Source organism: Canis lupus, chromosome 34, assembly GCF_011100685.1.
Source record: "Canis lupus familiaris isolate Mischka breed German Shepherd chromosome 34, alternate assembly UU_Cfam_GSD_1.0, whole genome shotgun sequence".
Lineage (NCBI taxonomy): Eukaryota > Metazoa > Chordata > Mammalia > Carnivora > Canidae > Canis > Canis lupus.
Window position 1 is genome coordinate 28,498,208 of NC_049255.1, and position 21,208 is coordinate 28,519,415.

The window sequence follows — 21,208 nt, forward strand, 5'->3', positions numbered from 1 at the left end:
TAATGGATTAAATGATATATCTCTTTGGGTAGTAGCCATGTACATGGTTGAAATATAAACTAGCTAGTTAATTCTATTTGTTATAAAAATTTTAGCACTAGTCCCTTTGTTGTGTATGACATTGCTTTGGGGTCAGCATATTATTGCTTTCAGTTTTGAAAACAATTCAAGATTCAGAAATTTGGAGTCTTAATGTGAAAACATTATAGCAGGAAAGTGAGTGATGAGTTGTTGGTACATTATATGTTTTTTTATAAATGAAAATAGGAATGAGAACTGGTATTAATGTGGGTATCTACTTCAATAAGGTCTTAAGCCTATTAAGAAATTACTATTTCTAGCCTATTGTTCATAATGATTAATGGCCATATTGAATGACCACTCTAGTAGTTTAACCTGCATATTTAAAATTTCATGTGGTTGAAATCACAAGCTATCATTAGGAAGTATATCAGGTTAGGAAGGACAAATCTGTCATCAATTACATGCCAGAGAATGAGCTGGGGATATTCCCAGCACGAAGTATTGGGAGTTCTTGAAATTAGGAATTTGTCTAAAGTAACCTTCATATATTAATATTTTATACTGACAAACAGAAAGTGATACTAAAGGGGCACCAACAGAAAAACCTACTTGTTATTATTCAGCCATAAAAAAGAATGAAATATTGCCATTTGCAACAATGTGGTTGGAGGTAGATTGTAAAATGCTAAGTGAAGTAAGTTAGAGAAAGACGAACACCGTATGATTTTACTCATATGTGGAATTTTAGAAACTAAACAAGTGAGCAAAGAAAAGAAAGAGACAAGTTGAGAAACAGACTCATAACTATTGGGAACCAACTGATGGTAATCAGAAGGGATGTGGGTAGGAGCATTGGTAAAACAGGTGATGGGATTAAGGAGGGCACTTGTGATGAGCACTGGTTGATGTACGGAATTTTTGAAATACTATATTGTATACTTGAAACTAACATAACATTGTATGTTAATTGTACTGGAATTTTAAAAAAGAGTCTGCTTTTTGGTTTATCTCTTTTTTCTGTGTTCGTTTCTTAAATTCTACATATGAATGAAATCATAAGATATATGTCTTTCTCTGTCTAACTTATTTCACTTAGCATTATACCCTCTAGATCCATCTATATTGCAGCAAACAGCAAGATTTCATTATTTTCTATAGCTATATTATATATACCACTTCTTTATCCATTCATCTATTCATGGACACTTGCACTGCTTCCATAATTTGACTATTTTACATAATGCAATAAACACAGGGGTACATATATCTTTTTGAATTAGTGTTTTTGTATTCTTTGAGTAAATACCTCATAGTGGAATTATTTGGTGTTCTGTTTTGTTTTGTTTTTGAGTTTTATAAACTCTTTATATATTTTGGATAGTGACCCCTTATCAGATAAGTCATTTGCAAATATCCTCTCCCATCCAGTAGGTTGTTTTTTTAGCATTGTTACTTGTTTCCTTTGCTGTGCAGAAACTTTTTATTCCAATGTAGTCCCAAGAGTGCATTTTTGCCTTTGTTTCCTTTGCCTCAAGAGACATATCTAGAACAATGTTGCTATAACCAATGTCAGAGAAATTACTTCTTGTGCCCTCTTTTAGGATTTTCATGGTTTTAGGTCTCACAATTAGGTCCTTAATGCATTTTGACTTTATTTTTGTGCATGGTGTAAGAAAGTAGTCCAATTTTATTCTTTTGAATGTAGCTATCCAGTTTTCCCAGTACCATTTGTTGAAGGAACTGCCTTTCCCCTGTTGCATATTCTTGCCTCTTTTGCCAAAGATAGACCCATAATTGTGTGTTTATTTCTGGGCTCTCCATTCTACCTCATTGAAGTGTCTGTTTTTGTGCTAGTATTGTATTGTTTTGATTACTATAGCTTTGTAGTATATCTTGAAATTCTGGGATTGTGATACCTTGTTTTGTTCTTTTTCAAGATTTCTTTGGCTATTTGGGGTCTCTTGTGGTTCCATACAAATTTTAAGATTATTTGTTCTAGTTCTATATAAAATACAGTTCATATTTTGATAGGGATTGCAGTAAATGTGTAGATTGCTTTGGGTAGTATGGCCACTTTTAACAATATTTGTTCTAACAACCCATGAGCATGGAATATCTATTTCTTTGTGTCATCCTCAATTTCTTTCATCAGCATTTTATACTTTTCAGTACAGTTTTTTCACCTCCTTGGTTAAGTTTGTTCCTAAGTATTGTATTATTTTTGGCATAACTGTAAATGAGATAGTTTTCTTAATTTCTCTTTCTGCTGCTTTATTATTAGTGCATAGATAAGCAATGGATTTCTGTATGTTGATTTTGTTTTCTGCAATATTATTGAATTCATTTATCAGTTCTAGTTTTTTTATGGAAACTTCAGGATTTTTCATATATATAATCATGTCATCTGCAAATAGTGGAAGGGGTACATAAATATTTATAATTGTTATATCTTTTTTTTTGTATGTTTATGATTAGGTAATATTTTACTCTGTCTCTTGTAATAGTCTTTGTTTTAAAGTCTCTTTTGTACAATATAAGTATTGCTCCTTCAGCTTTCTTTTTCTTTCCATTTGTGTGATAAGTGCTCTTCCATCCTTTCACTTCCAATCTGCATATATCTTTTGGTCTGAAATGAGTCTCTTATAGGTTGCATATAGATAGGTTTTGGTTTTTTTAAATCCATTCAGTTACCCTTTGTCATTGGAGCATTTAGTCCATTTACATTCAAAATAATTATTAATGGGTATGTATTTATGGCCATTTTGTTACTTGTTTTATGGTTGTTTTTGTACTTCTGTTGCTTCTTCACTTATAGTTGGATGGCTTTCTTTAATGATATGCTTCAATTATTTTCTCTTTGTTTTTGCATACCTATTAAAGATTTTTGATTTGTGGTTACCATTATTTGTTTTGTTCTGTTTTTTAGTTTTATATATATATATATATATATATATATATATATATATATATATAGTCTTCAAATTTGTTAGTCTATTTTTCATCTTCTTCTAGTCTCCTATTTAGTCCCTCTAGTGTATTTTTAATTTCAGTTATTGATTCTATGTCTCTGATTGGTTCTTTCATATATTTTCTATCTCTTTGTTTAAGGTCTCAGTGATATCATCCACTATTTGCTCAAGTCCAATCAGTATCTTTATGACCACTTTGAATTCTCCATCAGACATATTGCTTATCTCTATTTAATTTAGCTCTTTTGCTGTGACTTTTATCCTGGTCTTTCATTTGGGAAATGCTCCTCTCTCTCCTCATTTTGTCTAGTTCATTGATATCTCCTGACCTTGAAAGTAGTGGCCATATAAAGAAGAGGTCTTGTAGTGCCCTGTAGAACAATGTCCCCTGTTCATTAGAACCAGGTACTCATAGGTGTCTTCTATGTGTGTTGTATCTGCCCTACTGTTGTGGCTGAGTGATGTTTGTTTGCCTTTAGGTCTGCTGTTTGAAATGGCCCTCTTTGTATATTGTAGGCAAGGTTTGGTTCTATGTTGCTAAGGGGCCAGTCTGAAGCTAGCGTGGGTTTGAATTTCATCAGACCAAAAGTCTGTCCTCAATGCATTTACTGGAATTGAGGTTGCACTAACCTGCAGCATGCATCCCCTGCACTGTCCCTATGAGAGGCTTTCACTGGTGGGTGCGGCCTGCTGTCAGATCAGATGTCTACCACCAGTCTGTATGTTGGGGTCACAGTGACCCTGAGCTACCAGGGTCTCTGTTTGTGCTGCCTCCTGTGCGGTTGTTTGTTTGTTTGTTTGTTTTGGTGGATGGGACCAAAAATCAGATCAGATGTGTGCTCCTAGTCCACTGCCAGGGCTGCCATGGAACTGGTGAGTATGGTTATTTTCACCTTTCCCCTAGAGTAAAAGTTAACATTAGAGTGATGCTGGCCACTGCTGGGGCTACTTGAAGAATGAGATGTGTTTGGCAATGTCTTGGATGAACTTCACCTGAATGAGAGAGGGCAGTCCCCAAGAGAACACAGAGGTGGGGCATGCAGTGTTAGTAAGTTAGGTGGTGAGTGTTCATTCTGGTTCCAGTGTCCATTCTGTCCACGTATCTAGGCTGGGGGGCAGGGGAGAAAAATGATGCCTGCTAGCTCTTTTGTTCTTTGAGAATTATTCTAAAGATTCCTGATCCACCAGTGAAAATTCTGATATTAGTAAATACATTTCTTTCCTATATGTGCCAGGCACTTTCAAATTGCTGTTTCTATGCTCTATATCAGCAGAATTATTTACTATGCTATCTTCTTAAGGGTGGCAAATGTTTTATATCACCTTCTACCTCTCTCAGAGATGAACCAGTTGATTTTTAAAGCTCTAGATATTATGCCCCACTGATTGTGAAATCTCACCAAGTTAGGCCCCTTTGGTTTTCAAAGCCAAATGTTTTGTGGACTTGTCTCTATAAAGCAGGTCCCCTGTTTCTGGGGTACCTGCTGTAAAGTCTATTCTCTTCTTTGTGCTTTTGTGTCCCTTCTGTTTATGTTCATTTAGTATTGCAGGTAATTTGGTTCCAACCATGTCTCCACACTTCCTGCCATTTTATTTTTTTTAATGTGGCCTGCTCTTTATTATTAGTGTGGAGTCTCTTCTTTTAGTCTTTAGTTCATTTTCTTGGTTGGTTATATAATATGGCTTTTATGTAGGAGTATCCATGGGATAAGGTGAGCTTAAGATTCTCCTACTGTGCCATCATTTCAGTCTTTATAAGCATGATTTAAAAAAAAAAACACTTTTTAATAATGACTTTTCAAAATTTTAATTGAAAATTTATTAAAATTTAAAATTGGGAAGAACTGATACATTTATAATATTATATATTCACAATTATATATACTATGTATATACATAAGATTGTGTGTTATACAGAATATTTACTGTATTATATATACACACTGAGGTATGTCAAAAACTATCCTTGTATTTCATAATCTATGATTTTCTTAGTAGGATTTTGAAGCTGATTTTTGAAAAGCTCAGACTCATGTATTTTTAAAATTTATCCCCATTGATTTATGACTTTGTAGATATGATGTCTCTTGCATTATATCTTCCTAATTGTTATTAATTATATGGAAGAAAATGATTTATGGTGAGGACTTTGTCTATCTATCCTTCTTTCATTTCCATTTCTTTTCTTCTAACCATTCTTTTGTTCAGGTGTTCAGATTCCTCCCATATATTTTGTAACTCCAACTCTACCTCCAACAGTTTGATTATGATTATGCAAAGTTAGTCAAGATACTCTTTTTTTTAAAGAGTATTTATTTATTTATTTATTCATGAGAGACACGGAGAGACAGAGACGTAGGCAGAGGAAAAGCAGGCTCTCTGAGGGGAGCCCAATGCAGGACTCAATCCCAGGAATCCAGGATCATGACCTGAGACAAAGGCAAACACTCAACCACTGGGCCATCCAGATGTCCCAGTCATGATCCTCTCATTGTTTTTCTTAATGACTCAATTGGGAATGGGTATATGGCCCAATTCTTGCCATTGATACCTGAGCAGTACTTTTTGTTGGACTTCAAGGGATAGTATCATCAGTCATAATACCATATAACCAAAAGAAACAACTTTATATTTCTTTTTAAGGTTTTTGCTTTTCATGGTATAATTTCTTAAATCTTTTGCCGGTATCTTATCAGCCTAAAAGTGAAACATTTAATCTAAATGAAGACAGATCAAGAGCATCATAGGAAAAGTAGAGCTAGAACATTGAATGTAATAAATCTGAAGCCTATTCTACCTATGAATTTCTATGTAAAATAATGTCTTCATATCTCTATGTCAGTTTGAATCAATGATTCTTTTATTATTGAAGCCCAAACCAGCTTAACTAATAACCAACGTGTTTGTATTTCTTTTGCAACCTTATACCCCATGAATGTTCTTATAATACATTTGATTGTTTTAGGGTTTGAATTATATCATCTAAAATAACCATGAGTTCTAAGTTGTAAAGAGCTTGAAAGTTATCACTTAATTTCTTATAAAAAAACAAAAAAGCAGAAAAATACCCCCTGAAAATCAACAACTATTCATGGGAACTCAACAGATTGCCGAGATTGTAGGGCAGTGTACTATCCTGAAATTTGAGAGTACAGATAAATCTAGAAATTCACAATTGAGATCTCTTATCTGTATCAGAAGCTGCTAAAGCCATATATTGGTAGGAATTCTTAAATAATCATTTTTAAAAAATTACTGGAAGCTGACTGAATCAGTGAAGTGTGAGAACTCCTGAAGGCCATAATCTTGGGGTTGGAGGCACACTTTCCTACATTTTACCTCCAGGAAATTTATCAGACTAGGTGGTTTCTAAGAAACATTTATTAAGGGCACAGCTCAGGGACACAAACCCACTAAAAGACAGACATTTCATCATAAGGTAACAGAATGCCTCTGTTCTCCCACACTTACAACCACACCAATAGGGTTCTAGTACAATAACAGTGGATTGTATATAAAGACTAAAGAAAGGACACTAGAGGATTTGAAAATGCGAGCATCTACTGGTAAAGCAAACATTAAATATAGCCTAAACTCTAGTCAGACTAAAGTAAAACCTCACACTGGTGGCCTCTTTACTTCAGTTACCTTGGTAACAATTCAATGGTCTTTCAACAAAAATTATAGGTATGCTAAAAAGAAAAAGAAAAGATTCAAAGTAATTATCAGAACTTGTCTCAGATATGACACAGATAGTGGAATTACTAGACATAGAATTTAAAAGAATTACACATAGTATGTTAAGAACTCTAATTAAAAAAAAAAAAAAGACAATATGGAAGAACAGAAAAGACAGTAATGTAACCAGAGAAATGGAAACTCTAAGAAAGGATCAAAATGCTGGAAGTAAGAATGCTAATAGAAATGAATGATATCTTTGATAGAATCATTAGTAGACTGGACATGGATGAGGAAAGAATAAGGAAGTTTAAAGATATGTTTATAGAAACATAAAATGAAAATGAAAAAAGAAAGAATAAAATCAAAAAGAATAGAATGACCATGAACTATGGAGAATTATGAAAGGTAACATCTATGTAATTGGCATACTAAGAAGAAAAAGAGAATAGAATAGTAATGTTTGAAGTAATGGCTCACAACTTTCCCAAATTAATGACAGACACTAAATATCATACACAAGAAGTTCAGAAAACATTAAGGAAAATAATCCCAAATAATTTACATTTTAGAGACATCAGGTTCACATTGCAGAAAACTAAAGACAAAGAAAAAAAACCTCAAAAGGTGCTGAAGAATAAAAACACTCTGCCAATAGAAGAACGATGATACAAATTATATAAAACTTCTTGTCATAAACCATGCAAACAAGAAGAGAGTGGAACAGAACATGTAAAGTATTAAAAGAATAAGAAAATTTTAAAAGCACCCACCTGGATTTATATATCCAGAAAAGTTGTTCTTCTAAAATGAAAAAAATAAATAAATAAATAAAGATTTGTTAAGGCAAAAACTGAGGGAATCCATCACCAATAGACTTGTCTTTGAACTTAACGTTCAAAGAAGTTCTTCACAGAGCAGGAAATGATGGAGATCAGAAACTTGAATCTAGATGAAAAATAAGAATGTTGGCCAGCCCCAGTAGTTTCATGGTTTAGCGCTTCCTTCAGCCCAGGGCCTGATCCTGGAGACCCGGGATCGAGTCCCGCGTTGGGCTCCCTGCGTGGAGCCTGCTTCTCCCTCTGCCTGTGTCTCTGCCTCTCTCTCTCTCTGTGTCTCTCATGAATAAATAAATAAAACATAAAAAAAAAGAAAAAGAAAAAGGAAGAATGTTGGAGGAGGAACAAATGAAAATAAATAATAAAATAATTTTTCTTCTTAATCTTAAAGATAACTGTTTAAGATAATAATAATCTAATGTATTGGGTGATAATAGCATATGGTTAAGCGAAATCAGTGACAGCCGTCCTGAGATGGGAGATAGCGGGAATACTCTTATAGTATCTATACCGCTTACAAAATAATACAGTGTTTTTTTGAGGTGGACTTAGATTATTTTAAAAATGTGTTTTCAAACTCTATTCAAATTCATTAAAATTTATTTTTAAAATGTATAATTAATATTCTAAGAGAGGAAATAAAATGGACTCATATAATATGTTCAATTAAAACCAGAGACTCCACAGAAAAAGATACAAAGAAAAAGTCCACCAAATTGGAAACAGATGCAAACATGTAGATACTAATTTAGCTCTATCAGTAATTACTTTAAATGTAGAAAGTCCAATTATGCCAATTAAAAAACAGAGACTATCAGAGTGCATTTTTTTTAAAAAAAGACCTAATTATATGCTGTCTACAAGGAACCCAGTTTAAATATAAATATTCAGGTTAAAATATAAAGGGATGATATACCACGCTAACATAAATAGAAAGCTAGACTAGCTGTATGAATTCAGAAAAGCCTACCTCAGAACAAGGAAAATATCAGAAATAGAGAAGATATATAATGATAAAGAGTCAGTGCTCCAAAAAGACATAACAATTCTCAATATCTATATAGCTAACAACATGCTGTTAAAATACATGAGGCAAAAACTGATGGAACTGTAAAGAAAATAGATGAGTCCATTATTACAGTTGAACATCTAACATGCTTCTCTGAGTAATTGATAATCAAGCACCCAGAAAATTAGTTAAGGATATAGTTAACCTGAATAGCACTATTGGTACACTTGTTCTAATTGAAAATAATCCTGACTTTCTCCTGCTTTCCAGTATTTGTATCTCTATAAAAAATTACTTTCAGTGGAAAAATTATCCATCGTGATGGTAGGATTTGTGTGAAAGTGAGAACTTTCTTTTATTTTACTTCATAAAATGCAAGTACACTTTCCACCACTTATTAGTCATTTCTGTTGTACTTTTTTTAGATAAGCCTTGCTCAAAATGTGGGTAGTCCATGTTGACAATTGAGAGAAGGCATCTTTGCTTGGATATATTTCCTTTTTTTGGTTGTAATGACGAAAAGTAAGGTCAGAACTCTGCTATAAAAATCAGAGTAATTTTATTCTTCTCCCAGAGATTGGTCATGAGATACATGTGATCTGGGCAACATTTTCTGCAAAAACAAACCAAAAAAAAAAAAACCCTCCTGATTTTAGTTTTTTGCATCATACAGCATGAATAATACAAAATATTAATCAAATGTATTTTAGAAAAAATACTTACTATAAAAGATCTCTTAAAAATTCCACATAAGAATTTGAAAGAATTTGAAAATCACTATTTCTACTAGTAGTTGTGCTAATAGAGCAGACTAAAATTAGACATGACTATGGTTAGTAACTAATATTTTATAAGTATCAATCAATATTGATATGTATCCAAATATCTTAGAATTTCTGCTTATTTCTGTCTGGCCAAGGAACTTCGCATTTAATTGAGAGATAACCATGATATAAAGTACATGAGGAATTAAAAGCATGTTTTCAATCTGATACTTATCTATGTGTCATCATGGATGGCCTGTCCAACCAATGGTATTTGCCCTAATGGGACATATGTGAATATTAACAGAGCCTAATATGTAATTGGCAGAAACTTAAGGAAATTAAAGTTCTTAAGGATGATATTTGGCCAATATTTGATATCAATAGAGTTGTGAGCAACCTGAAAGTTTATTGGGTGAGGCTTTAACTGCTGCACCTTAATCTCAAGTATATATTTTTTCTTTCTCTTTCCATTGTAGAGAGCCCATGTGATATTTGCAATTAGGAAGTTAATATATATAGCATTCTAAATTATACTTTTGTAAAACAAGCTTGATTATTCATATATTTTTTAAAATGTATCTATATATGGGAGGCCTGGGTGCCTCGGTGGTTGAGCATTTGCCTTCGGCTCAGGGCATAATTGATCCCAGGGATCAAGTGCCCTATCAGGCTCCCAGCATGGAGCCTGCCTCTCCCCCTGCCTATGTCTCTTCTTCTGTCTCTGCCTTTCATGAATAAATAAATAAAATCTTTAAAAAAATGTATCTATGTTTGAGAGAGAAGGTCAAGGAGAAGCAGAGGGAGAGAGTCTTAAGCAGACTCCTGTTGAGTGCAGAACCTGACCTGGGGCTGGATCTCATGACCCTGAGATCACAACCTGGGCCAAAACCAAGAGTTGGTTGCTTAACTGACTGTGCCATCTGGACACCCCAAGAATTTATAATTTTTTGTTTTCTCCTTGGTCTTTGTCCTTTCTTAAAACTGAATATACCAATGTATGTAATTGGAATATGAATGTTTCCTATGTCGTGTCTTTGATTAGTTTTTGTTCTAGGAGAAAGCAGATAAAGATTTTTTATTGGGAAAACATTTGGTTGCATAACAATTTATGTTTAGCTGCCCACCCTTCCTGTTCTCCAAACCTCTTACCTAGAGATACTGACTTGTTATCTTCTTTATTAGTTTGTGTGTCTATTCTGTGCAGCCTAGATTGCACAGACCCCTGTTTCCTGTCTGCCTACACATCTTGTTATAGCTTGCTTTATACTGGTTGTCCGAACTTATTAGTAATAATTGTACCTTCTATGCCTTTCATTTCAGTATCAATGTCTTTCCTTTTGAATGCCTAGTCTTTATCTTCTTTTACATTCACTCATTTATCTACATTTCACTTAACCATTGTTCACTTAAATCCTTTCTCCCAGCTCTACCTTAACAATTTCCAAGTCTTTATAGACTTCTACTCAGCATCTGCATCTGTGTTTCTCTTCTACTTTAAATTCTGGAATCATGATTCTGTAGCCTGGAGTTTTAAATCTAAAAGTACTCAGGATTAGATGACAGCAGTATATTTCCAGGGATTGATTTGTGTGTTTTGTATTTCCCTTCCTAATTATTCTTTCTTTGAGAACCTAAGGGCAACTTTTTTTCTTCCTTCACCTTAAAGTGAAATATAAATATATACACTAAAACTTTCTAGCCTAAGTAGATCATAGAAAGATTCAAAAGTATGCTTGCCTGAAATAGATGAAATTAGGAATAGAAGAAAGGAGGGGATGAGGCAGAGGGTTGACCTGAATTAGAAAGAGAGGAATGGAAAAAGAGAGAAAAAGGAACTTATATCTCAAAGACCATGAGTGGAATAGAAGGATGTAGCACAAAATACTGCTACAGACGTAATATCATCACCAGGACATATTCAGGTCTCTCACGACAAGATATGGATAATTTTTTCAACCCATTGAGGATGACAGCCTGAAGGAACTTTTACTTTCTGATTGAAGTAGAACTTCTCAGGATTAAGTGAGGCAGTGGTAGGAATAATGCCAGTGTTATAAGTGCTATAAAATAAATTTCTATATTTTTAATAAACAAAATGGCAAAAAGATCTTAACTTCTAAGAAAGAAATCACATATTTTTAAAACGAAGGTTTCTTTCTTTGGCTTCCACTTCCATGTTTTCTCATAAGCCGAATGAAGATGTATTCCATTAAGTATTTCTATTTGTTAGACACTATTCTCTGTCTTTGAATTTTAAGAATACCTATAAAAATTTTTATCACTAATTTTCCTAACAAATTCAAAGATAAAGAATGTTTCACTGTGTTTGGATGTTTCATCTTTTCAGGGAACTGAAAGTAATACATAGGTTTTAATGACTGTACTATGAGCTTTGTTATAGACTTTTAAATTTATATCTATACAAATAAAACTGGAGATGGTGAAAAATTATACTTAATGTGATATGATTATTTATAATATAAAACATTTTAGAAAAAATAAGTTTTTGTATTACCTGTTTTGGCCTAATAAAATGAAATTTAAAATCTTACATGTGTATACTGAGGCAATCATATTAGTTATTTAAAAATAAAATCTGAAAGGTATTATAAGGGAAAGGAGGGGAAATGAGTGGGAAAAATTAGAGAGGGAGACAAACCATGAGAGACTCCTAACTCTGGGAAACGAACAAAGGGTGTGGAAGGGGAGGTGGGTGAGGGAAAGGGGTAAGTGACAGGCACTGAGAAGAGCACTTGATAGGATGAGCACTGGGTGTTATAATATCTGTTGGCAAATTGAACTTAAGTAAAAATAAATGTAAAAAATAAAATAAAGAATAAAATATGAATGTTAATGAATGTGAAATAAATGTAAATATTAATTTCAGCATACTACTCACTATATGACTTGAAAAAGTATATTTGTTGAAATCTTTTCTTTCTTGGAGGATTGCAAAGAATACAATTGCAGATATTTAATCAGATTGAAACTTAAGTATCTTAGAATGTATATTCTATAGTAGATAAATCAGAAAATTGTGTTTATAATCATATATAAGATTTAACACAAGTATTACATGAAAAATTTTATTTTTTCCCCTAAAATACAAAAAAATATTCCTTAAAAATGTTACAATTATTCATACATAATTCATAGTATGTTAGTAACTGTAACTTTAATTGGTGATAAATTTTTGAATTGCACTATGAAGATAAATACTAAGTTCATTTTGAAGAGATGAACATTCACATAGATTATGAGACCTTTTATGTATAAATTGTATATACTTAATCATCTGCAATCTAGTCTCTAATTAAAGAACAATTATAGGGTGTCTGGGTGGCTCACTAGGTTAAGCATCTGCCTTTGGCTCAGGTCATGATCCTGGGGTCCTGGGTTCAAGCCTCACATCAGGCTCCCTGAATGGAGTCTGCTTCTCCCTCTGCCTATGTCTCTGCCTCTCTCTCTGTGTGTCTCTCATGAATAAATAAATAAAATCTTTAAAAAAAATTCTTACTGCCAATTTTACCTCTTTTATTGAAGTACAATTGACTTACAATATCCTATTAGTTTCAGGTATACATTATAGTGATTCAATATTTTTATACATTACAAAGGGATCCTCATTTTAAGTTAAGTTACCATCTGTCGCCATAAAAATTTATTATACATCCCCTATCCTGTACACCATATCCCTATGACTTTTTTTTATAACTGGAATTTTGTACTTCTTAATCCTCTTCACCTATTGTTCTGTACCGTAGATCCATCACCCTCTGGTTACCAACAGTTTCCTGCATGTATGAGTCTGTTTCTGGTTTGTTTGTTTGTTCAATCATTTTTTAGATTCCATATAGAAGTGAAATCATAAAGTATTTGTCATTCTCTGATTTATTTCACTTAGCATACCTTCTAGATCCAACCCACAGTTACAATTGGCAAGGTTTCATTGTTTATGGTAGAGTAATAGTCTATTGTGTGTACATATATATCACATTTTCATACCTTGCTATTGTAAATAATGCTGCATTCGACATAGGTGTACATATCACTCTTTGAGTTGTTATTTTCATTTTCTTCAGATAAATATCTAGACTTGGATTTGCTAGATTATATAGTAGTTTTATTTTCAATCTTTGAGGGACCTCCATAATGTTTTCCATAATGGATGCATCAATGTACATTCCCGTCAACAGTGTGCAAGGATTTCCTTTACTCCACATATTTACCAACACATGTAATTTTTTGTTTTTTTTATATAGCCAATATGGCAGGTATGAGGTAATATCTTGTGTTTTTGATTTTTGTTTCTCTGATGATTAGTAATGTTGAGCATGTTTCTATGTACCTATTGGCCATCTTTAATTGAGTCATCTGGGGCTTTTTTGAAATTAGGTTGTGTGAGCTCTTTATACATTAATCCACTTATTGAACCTATGATTGCAAATATCTTCTCCCATTCAGAAGGTTGCCTTTTCATTTTATTGGTGGCTTACTGCGTTGTGAAAAAACTTTTTACTTTGACGTAATCCCATTTGTTTATTTTAGCTTTTTTGCCCTGGCCTGAGGAGATTGAGCCAAAAAAAATATTGTAAGACCAATGTCAAAGATTTAACTGCCTATGTTTTCTTCTAGGAGTTTTATGGTTTCAGCTCTTATGTTCAAGTCTTTAATCCAATTTGAATTTAGTTAGGTATGGTGTAAGCTCATGGTATGGTTTCATTCTTTTGCATGTAGCTGTTCATTTTTAAAAAGTTTAAACACTATTTACTGAAGAGACTATATTTTCCACATGGTATAGTTCTTAAATTTTTTTTAGTTCTATTTAAATTTCAGTTACTTAACATATAGTGTAATATTAGTTTCAGGTGTGCAATATAGTGATTCAACACTTACATACAATGTTTAGTGCTCACCACAGCAAGTGCTTTCCTTAATCCCCATTACATATGTCACTCATCCCTCCACCCACCTCCCCTCTGGTAACCCTCAGTTTGTTCTCTTTAAGAATCTTTTGTGGTTTGTCCCCCTTTTTCTGCCCCCCCCCTTTTGCTCATTTGTTTTGTTTCTTAAAGTCCACATATGTGTGAAACTATATGGTATTTTTCTTTCTCCGAGTGCAGGTTTTTCATCTCTTAGGTTAGGTTTGTTCCTAGGTACCTTATTATTTTTGGTGAAGTTGTAGGTGTAGAAGAGTTAATTTCATTATTGGTGTATAGAAATGCAGCGGGTTTCTATAGGTTGATATTGTACCCTGAAACTTTGCTGAATTCATGTATCAGTTCTAGCCCTTTTATGGTGGGGTCCAGGGTTTCTATAGAGAGTATCATGTCATCTTCAAATAGTGAAGGTTTGACTTCTTTCTTGATGATTTGGATGCCTTTTATTTATTTGTGTTGCCTGATTGCTGTGGCTAGGATTTCTAGTACAGTAGTAAGAAAGGGCATCCCTGTCTTGCTCCTGACCATTGAGGAAAAGCTCACATCATATATTCTTGCTTCCTTTGTCGTAGATTACTGCACCAAGTATGCATGGGCTTATTTCTGGGCTCTTTATTCTATTTCATTAGCCTATGTCTGTTTTTATACCTATACCATACTGTTTTGATTACAATGATCTTGTGGTATAGTATAGTTTGAAATCTGTGAGCATGATGACTCCAGCTTGTTCTTTCTCAAGTCTGCATGGGCTTTTGGGGTCTTTTGTGCTTCTATGCAAATACTAGGATACTTTGGTCTAGTTCCAAATTCCCAGGTATTTTATTCTTTTTGGTGCAGTTATAAATGGGATTGTTTTCTTAATTTCTCTTTCTGGTAGCTCATTATTATAGAAATACAATTTCTGTAAATTTTGTATTCTGCAACATTACTGAATTAATTTATTAGTTCTAACAGGGCTTTTTTTAGTGGAATCTTTCCGGTTTTCTATATATACAATAATATCATCTGCAAGTAGTGACAGTTTTACTTCATTTCTAATTTGGGTTACTTTTATTTCTTTTTCTCACCTAATTGCTGTGGCTAGGACTTCCAATACTATATTGAATAAAAGTGACAAGAGTGAGCATTTTTGTCTTGCTTCTAAGGGAAAATATTTCAGCTTTTCATCAACTTTAATGTTTAAAATATGGGTTTTATTATGTGGAGATGCATTCCTCTATACTGATTTTGTTGAGAGTTTTCTTTTTATCATAAATGGATGTTACATTTTGTCAAAGTCTTTTTCTCTATATTTTAAGATCATATATTCATCTTTTATTTTGTTAATGTGGTGTGTCTTGTTTGATTTCCAAATGTGAATCATCCTTGTATCCCTGGATTAAATCCCATTTGGTTATGGTTTGGTGTCATAACCAAATGGGCTTTAATCCAGGGATGATCCTTTTAAAGTATTGTTGAAAGTGATTTGCTAATATTTTATTGATGATTTTTGTGTCTTTGTTTATCCAGGATATTGGCTTTTATTTTCTTTGGTTTGCAGTGTCTTTGTCTGGTTTTGGTATCAAGGTAATGATGGCCTTCTAAAATGAGTTTGGAAGCATTTCTTCCTCTTCAATTTTTTGTAATGATTTGAGAAAGATAGGTATTCTTCTTTAAATGTCTGATAGAATTTACATGTGAAGCCATCTGGTCCTGGACTTTTGTAGTTTGGGGGGTTTTGTTTTGTTTTGTTTTTTGCTGTTTCACTGTCATTACTTGTGATAGATAAGTCTATTTGAATTTTCTACTTATGAATCAGTCTTGGAAGGTTTGTGTTTCTACGAATTTATTATTTTTCCCTAGGCTTTCCAATAATTTCTTACAGTCTTTTGTATTTATCTGATGTCAGTTGTAACCTCTGCTCTTTCATTTCTGATTCTACTTATTTGGGCCTCCTCTCTTTTTTTTTTTTTTCTTGACAAGTTGGCTAGAGGTTTATTTATTTTATTTATCTTTTCAAAGAGTCAGCTTTTAGTTTTACTTCTTACAAGGCCAGATTAGTAATAATGAGCTCCTTTGTTTTGCTTTTTTGGGGAACTCTTTAACCCACCTTTAATTCTGAGTGATAATCTTCTTGGGTATAGTATTCTAGGCTTAAGTTTTTCCTTTTGGCACTTTAAATATAGTTAACATTCTCTTCTGGCTTGCAAAGTTTCTGCTGAAAAATCAGTTCACAGTCTTCGGGATTTCCCTTGTATGGAATTGTTTTGTTTTGTTTTCCTGCTGTCTTTATAATTTTCTCTTTAACTTTTGATATTTTAATTACAATATGCCTTACTGTGGATCTCTTTGATTTCATCTTGGTTTTGACTCTCTGTGCTTCCTAAATCTGGATGTCTGTTTCCTTCCCCAGGTTAGGGGACTTTTCAGCCATTATTTTTTTTGTAAATAAAGTTTCCTTTCTCCCTCTCTTCTCTTTCGGGACCTCTATACTGTGAGTATTAGTATGCTTGATGTTTTCCCGAGGGTCTCTTAACCTATCCTTACCTTTTTTTTTTTTTTTTTTTTTTCTATTCTGATTGGGTGATTTCCATTATTTTGTCTCCCAGATTGCTGAGCTATTTTTCTATATCATCTGTTCTGCTGTTGTTTCCCATAGATATATTTTTCATTTCATTTACAGTTCTGGTTGATCCTTTCCTATTTTTCTTCTTTTTTGAAGTTCTTGCTGTGTTCTTACATTCTTACCCAAGATCTGTAAGCATCTTTATGACCATTACTTTGAATTTTTTATTAGGGAAATTACTTATCTCCATTTTATTAGGGTTTTTCTCTGATTTATTTTTTAGGGATATATTTTTCAGCCTCCTCAATTTGTTTGAATTTCCATTTATTTCTATGAATTAGGCAGAACAGCTACCTCACCAGTATTTAAAAAGCAGCCTTGCATAAAGTATCCCCTGTGTAGATTATATGTCCTTGGCAGGTTTGGCAGGCCATTTGAACCTGGAAGGTCCTGGGGTACACCTTGATGGGGGACTACCTTGACAAGCCAGTTGGAGCAGGTATAGGACAGGTGGTCCTGAGGCACACCACTTTGGTAGGACACTATGTCAGGTGTAGGCCAGCAAGGTCTCAGGGAACACTTGTGCTAGAGCCACTCTGGCAGGACAGCTAGAGCTGGAATTGGCACATGTAGAGAAGCCTAGGGTGCACTATGCTGAGGTTGCATGGAAAGGCAATTGGAGCTGGTATGGGCCAAGGGTATGGAGGGCACTGGATGGGGGGCTAGCAGACTGGCTAGAGTACCTGGACTCTGCCTCTGCTCATGTGTGATAGTGGAAGGGGAACATAAAAAAAATTTGCTCACTGGCACCTCCAATACTGGAGAGCATTCCGTTAGTTTTCTGCCTATTTGATGGACTCTAAGTTAGTAAACTGACTACTTTCCCTTCTATTCTAGTTGCCCTTTAAACTGCTATTTTTTTTTTGCTGTGCCCAAGGGCAGGCTAGTTTGTTGTAGTGATATGTCTCTCTACTGCAGATCACTATGTCAAGGATAGTGTTCCTTATTAATCATAATTGTTATGCTATAAAAATACATTATGCCCAATTAGATTTGATGACTTTATTTCCTAATTTTGTTTAGCAATGATTTTATATTTAAACCCAAGCCTCATAATTTTTTTTCACACGATATCTCTATTTCTTTTTTTTTAATATCTCTATTTCTGAGAACTTTGTATTCAATATTCTCCACTTAATTGCCTGTATATTCAATACTAACCATTTTGTTCTAGGAGGAATAGTAGGTGTTATCTTTTATGAATTCTTACATATTTGAGACTGCCTGGCTATTTTATTCATGTTTTGGTTATACATTTTCTACCTATATAATAAAGATTGTTGAAATATAACTGAGAGCAAAATGCAAAACATATGACTATATGGCTTGATGTTTTTTTCAGATTAAACGCATGTGAATAGTATATTTAGATAAAGGAAAGTCCTTTGTTAGCAATCCAGAAATCCCTCCTGCTCCTTTCAATTCACTACTTGTACCTTTCTATCTGAAGATAAACACAATCTTGAATTGTAACACTGTGCATTTGTTTTTCTTATTTTTAAACTTTTAAAAATTAGTATAATGTAGCATATTCTCTTTTGTATTTGGACTTTTTATTCTCAATATTATGTTGAGATTTTTCCATACTGCTATATGTAGCACATTTATTCATTCTCATCACTCACAATGTTTCATTGCACAAATATAACATAATTTATTTAACCATTCAACTGTTTCTGACAGCATTGTTACCAGTTTGGGACTATTATGAATTGTGCAGTCAGAAATATTTCTGCACATATCTTTTGGCGAACATATTTAAATATTTCTATTTAGCAAATTTGGTCATAGAAATATGTGCATATCCAGCTTTCGTTGATACTACTAAGCAGTTTCTAAACTATTTGAACTGGTTTACTCTTAACCTTCAGTATATGTGAATTCAAAGTTATTTTATCTATCATCTATCTATTTGTCTTAGCAGTTCTGGTAGGGGTAGAGTAATACTTTGTTTCCTTTTTTAAAAAATTTGTATCTACTCTATGACTAATGAGATTTAGAAATACTTCATACTTTTATGGTATATCTTTTTTGTTATTATTAGATACCTCTTCAGTACTATTTTTCCCACTTTTTAGGTCTTTTCTCCTATGACTTTTAGAAATTAGCTATATTTTCAGGATACAGGTTTTGGGTTGGATAAATATATTGCAAAGATCTTTTCCCACTCTGTAGCTTGTGTTTGTACTCTTTTAATAATGAGTAATCCTTCATGAGAAAAGATTTTAGTAATCCTTCATGAGAAAGGATTTAATCTTAAAATTCAATTTATCACTTAATTTCTCAATTGTTTAAACAATTTGCATCCGGTCTTAGAAAATTTGGCTGCTCCCTTATCATGGAAGTATCATCTTACCTCTCCCAGGATCTTTAATTTTACCTTTCACATTTGCAGCTACAAATCATGGAATTAATACTGTATAATGTTAGATGGAAGCCAAGATTATTCTTCCCCCATAGAAGAAATACAGTTCGCCTAACACTATTTATTGAAAAGGCCAGTATTCCTATAAACCTTTGGAACATTTTCTTATGTGTATATATCTGTATATGTATGGTTTCTTGACATTTTATTCCATATTATTAATATGCTTTGGTCAGCTGTCTCAGTTACTTCAGACTTCTGATTTTGATAACCATAAGTATAGGTCTTCCAACTTTGTTCTTTAAAATTCTCTTGGCTGTTTTTACACTTTTGCTCATATTTCATTTTCCTCAAGCATGTATGTGTGTAATTCTTACATATGTGTTCTACACACATACACACAAATAGATAATAGATCTAGATAATGACTTTGACACTATTATAACAATTTAAAATATATTTTCTAATTGTTTATTGATGGTCCATATAAATATGATTTCTGTTCCTTTAGGAATTGAATTACTCTATCTGACTGTCTATATGAATGTTTGCATATATCTACACACACATATATATATATATATATATATATTATAAACACAATCAGGTTCTAAGTAATGGGTTTCATTTATTCCATATTAACCTTAACAACTCATATCTCTGGCAGCCCGGGTAGCTCTGCGGTTTAGTGCCGCCTTCAACCCAGGGCCTGATCCTAGAGTCCCGGGATCAAGTCCCACATCGGGCTCCTTGCATGGAGCCTGCTTCTCCCTCTGCCTGTGTCTCTGCCTTTCTGCCTCTCTCTGTGTTTCTCATGAATGAATAAATAAAATCTTTAAAAAGAAACAAACTCATATCTCTTCCCTTAAAGATTTATTTATTTATTAGAGAGAGAGAGAAAATGTGTTTAAAGGAGGAGGGGCAGAGGGTGAGGGAGAGGATCTCAAGCAGGCTCCCCACTGAGCATGGAGCTGGACACAGGGCTTAATCCCAGGACCCTGAGATAATGGCTTGAGCTGAAATCAAGAGTCAATCACTTAACCAATTGAGCCTTTTGCTGGTGCTCCTCATATCTCTTTTTTTGCACAAGAATCTCTGGTACACTGTTTAATATATGGTGATAGAAGGCATCATTGCTATTTAAAAAAAATAGCAGAAAAGCCTTTCAATATTTTCATATTACATAGAATTTTATATAGAAATTTTGTACATATCTCTTACCATATGAAGTTCACATCTATTATAAATTTTATAATTTCCACTTATGTTGATACCATATTTTAAAATTTATTGCAGCTATTATATTAACATTGTTAATTATTAAACAAGCCTTACATTCCTGGAATATTCATATTATGGTTGTATTTGTTAAAACATACAGATATTATTATTGACTAGATAATCGACTATTATATTTTAAAATGGATTTTCTTATCATATTTAAGAATGTATTAGTCTGTAATGCTCTTTCCTCTTAAGAGCTTTGACAGGTTTTGGTATCAAATGTAACTTGGCCTTATGAAAATATTTGGTAAGTATTTCCTCTTTCTGCTAATCCCTGTGAAAGCAAATATTTTAAAATATTCTCCAGTGAAACTACTTGGGTGTGAAATTAACTTTATGAGAACATAAATACTGCATGTATTTTCAAAGAATGTGTATTTGGCAGTTGAATGCAGTGTTCTACATGTGTCAAGTTCATTTTCCATTATTTTGTCTAAACTATATTCTTGTTATTTTTTTAGATTATTCAAACAAGTGTTTGAGAGAGTATTATTCAAATTTTGTTTATGATGGTAGATTTATCTATTTCTCCTTTATATCTGCCAAGTTTTTCAATATTCTACTGATTATTAAATTCATTAAAAATTTGTTCTTAGGGCAGCCTGGGTGGCTCAGCAGTTGAGTGCTGCCTTCAGCCCAGGGCCTGATCCTGGAGACCCAGAGATCGAGTCCCACATCAGGCTCCCTGCATGGAGCCTGGTTCTCCCTCTGCCTGTGTCTCTTCCTCT